This window comes from Triticum dicoccoides, chromosome 1A (genome assembly GCF_002162155.2).
Source record: "Triticum dicoccoides isolate Atlit2015 ecotype Zavitan chromosome 1A, WEW_v2.0, whole genome shotgun sequence".
Taxonomy (NCBI): Eukaryota; Viridiplantae; Streptophyta; class Magnoliopsida; order Poales; family Poaceae; genus Triticum; species Triticum dicoccoides.
This window is the reverse complement of record NC_041380.1, coordinates 113114597-113118757: the sequence shown is the minus strand read 5'-3', so window position 1 is coordinate 113118757 and position 4161 is coordinate 113114597.

The following is a 4161-nucleotide window of genomic DNA, read 5'->3' as shown; positions in this document are numbered from 1 at the left end:
CTGGGGCTGGTCCCCTCCCACACTTGGCCCATGCAGCCCTCCGGGGCTGGTGGCCTCACTTGGTGGACCACCGGGACCCTCCCGGTGGTCCCGGTACATTATCGATAAAACCCGAAACTTTTCCGGCAACCAAAACAGGACTTCCCATATATAAATATTTACCTCCGAACCATTCCGGAACTCCTTGTGATGTCCGGGATCTCATCCGGGACTCCGAACAACATTCGGTAACCACGTATATCTATTCCCTATAACCCTAGCGTCATCGAACCTTAAGTGTGTAGACCCTACGGGTTCGGGAACCATGCAGACATGACCGAGACAACTCTCCGGCCAATAACCAACAGCGGGATCTGGATACCCATGTTGGCTCCCACATGTTCCATGATGATCTCATCGGATGAACCACGATGTCAAGGATTCAATCAATCCCGTATACAATTCCCTTTGTCTAGCGGTACGATACTTGCCCGAGATTCGATCGTCGGTATCCCGATACCTTGTTCAATCTCGTTACCGGCAAGTCTCTTTACTCGTTCCGTAACACATCATCCCCTGATCAACTCCTTGATCACATTGTGCACGTTATGATGATGTCCTACCGAGTGGGCCTAGAGATACCTCTCCGTTTACACAGAGTGACAAATCCCAGTCTCGATTCGTGCCAACCCAACAGACACTTTCGGAGATACTTGTAGTGAACCTTTATATCCACCCAGTTACGTTGTGACGTTTGGTACACCCAAAGCATTCCTATGGTATTCGGGAGTTGCACAATCTCATGGTCTAAGGAAATGATACTTGACATTAGAAAAGCTTTAGCAAACGAACTACACGATCTTGTGCTAGGCTTAGGATTGGGTCTTGTCCATCACATCATTCTCCTAATGATGTGATCCCGTTATCAACAACATCCAATGTCCATGGTCAGGAAACCGTAACCATCTATTGATCAACGAGCTAGTCAACTAGAGGCTTACTAGGGACATGGTGTTGTCTATGTATCCACACATGTATCTGAGTTTCCTATCAATACAATTCTAGCATGGATAATAAACGATTATCATGAACAATGAAATATAACAATAATAACTAATTTATTATTGCCTCTAGGGCATATTTCCAACAATTATTTGTCCCATTTCGATAAAGTTTGTAGAAATTACGGCGAAAATACGTTTTTAGCCATTTTCAAAATTGACTTAAAACCATAAGGAATTGGGAAAAACCATATATACAAAAAAGTGTCGCATTTGTTCAAGCTTTCCAACGCCATATCATTTGCTGCATTCAGACGTACGGTTAAAAAATTAGCTCGAAAATACGAACTCGGTGGAACTTGTATCATTTTCTAAATTACTTTTAAACCGTTCAAAATTAGAAAAGAAATTTAACATGAAAAAGTAGCGCATTTTTGTAAGCTTTCTAACGCCATATTATTTGCCTCAATTGGATTAGCCGTTTAGAAATGGCATCGAAAATACGAACTCGGGTGTTCAGTTTGTGAAATTATACGATTTTCCAAATTACTCTTTATCCATAGGAAACTTTAAACATGTGGAAGGAACGGTTTTGCAGCAGCTTTCTAACACCATATTATTTGCATCATTCCGATAAACAGTTTAGAAATGCGATCAAAAATACGATTCACGTTTTTTGTATGAAGAAAAACGGTTTTCAAAGCTGCTCTTAAACCACTTACATTTTGCCAAAAAATTAACTTGGGGCATGATACTGGTGTCCATAGCTTTCCAACAGTATATTGCAAGCCCCATTTGGGCAATGTTGGCGGAAGTTCAACCTAACACTCAGAGAAGTTCACGTCGAACAACTCGGGCAGTAAAATTGCAAAAAAAAAAACGCAATTTCATCACGACCCGAGAGCAAAATCCGCCAACGAGCGAGATTCCTATTTAAAACCGGTATTTAGTTGCTAAAATGTTTCTAGATTACACTAGCATCATATAGAACACGACTAAATAGAATAATTCGCAGGGGAAGCCACGGTTGCGAAGATAGCCTGAAGGTCGGGTTCGTACAGAGGGAAGTCCACGCGCATTACTTAGGCAGTTCAGGTTGTGACCAAAATATTATTCTGATCCCGTGATCGGAATAGTGTTTATGTATATATATTGCCATATGATCTCTTATGCTAAAGTAACACTTCATTCATAGTTTCAAGTATGAATCATAAACTTCATTGAAAACTAACAGACTATAACATCAGTCATTGAAGCAATTACAATTTATCATAACATTGGAAAGAGTCAATATAAGAGCTTTTCAAGAAGTCCACATACTCAACTATCATTTAGTATTTCATAATTAGTAACACTCACGCAATATTTGTGGGTATGAAGTTTTAATCAGACACAGAGAAAGATAGGGGCTTATAGTTTTGCCTCCCAACCTTTTACCTCAAGGGTAATGTCAACAATAACAGTTCATGAAAACTCACATCCAATTAGCTATATATATCTGGATCTTTCCAACACATTGTGCTTGCCAAAGATAAAATGTAAAAAATGAAAGGTGAAGATCACCGTGACTCTTTGCATGAAGTATAGAACAAGAATAAAAGATAGGCCCTTCGCAGAGGGAAGCAGAGGTTGCCATGTGCTTTTATGGTTAGATGCACAAAATCTTAATGCGAAAGAACGTCATTTTATATTGCCACTTGTGATATGGACCTTCATTATGCAGTCCGTCACTTTTATTTCTTCCACATCACAAGATCATATAGAGCTTATTTTCTCCGCGCTAATAAATTATACATATTTAGAGAGAAATTTTTATTGCTTGCAATGATGACAACTTACTTGAAGGATCTTACTCAATCAATAGGTAGATATGGTGGACTCTCAAGGCAAAACTAGGTTTAAGGATATTTGGAAGCACAAGTAGTATCTCTACTTGGTGCTAAGAATATGGGTAGCATGAGAGGGAAAGGTGATGTCTACTACACAACCTTCTTCTTGTAGATATTGTTGAGCCTCCAAGTGCAGAGGTTTGTAGGACAGTAGCAAATTTCCCTCAAGTGGATGACCTAAGGTTTATCAATCCGTGGGAGGCGTAGGATGAAGATGGTCTCTCTCAAACAACCCTGCAACCAAATAACAAAGAGTCTCTTGTGTCCCCAACACACCCAATACAATGGTAAATTGTATAGGTGCACTAGTTCGGCGAAGAGATAGTGATACAAGTGCAATATGGAAGGTAGATATAGGTTTTTGTAATCTGAAAATATAAAAACAGCAAGGTAACTAATGATAAAAGTGAGCATAGACGGTATTGCAATGCGTTGAAACAAGGCCTAGGGTTCATACTTTCACTAGTGCAAATTCTCTCAACCATAATAATATAATTGGATCATATAACTATCCCTCAACATGCAACAAAGAGTCACTCCAAAGTCACTAATAGCGGAGAACAAACGAAGAGATTATTGTAGGGTACGAAACCACCTCAAAGTTATTCTTCCCGATCGATCTATTCAAGAGTTCGTACTAGAATAACACCTTAAGACACAAATCAACCAAAACCCTAATGTCACCTAGATACTCCAATGTCACCTCAAGTATCCGTGGATATGATTATACGATATGCATCACACAATCTTAGATTCATCTATTCAACCAACACAAATAACTTCAAAGAGTGCCCCAAAATTTCTATCGGAGAGTCAAGACGAAAACATGTGCCAACCCCTATGCATAAGTTCACGAGGTCACAAAACTCGCAAGTTGATCACCAAAACATACATCAAGTGGATCACGTGATATCCCATTGTCACCACAGATAAGCACATGCAAGACATACATCAAGTGTTCTCAAATCCTTAAAGACTCAATCTGATAAGATAACTTTAAAGGGAAAACTCAATTCATCACAAGAGAGTAGAGGGGGAGAAACACCATAAGATCCAACTATAATAGCAAAGCTCGCGATACATCAAGATCGTGCCGACTCATGAACACGAGAGAGAGATCACACATAGCTACTGGTACATACCCTCAGCCCCGAGAGTGAACAACTCCCTCCTCGTCATGGAGGGCGCAGGGATGATGAAGATGGCCACCGGAGAGGGATTCCCCCTACAGCAGGGTACCGGAATGGGTCAAGATTGGTTTTCGGTGGCTACAGAGGCTTCTGGCGGCAAAA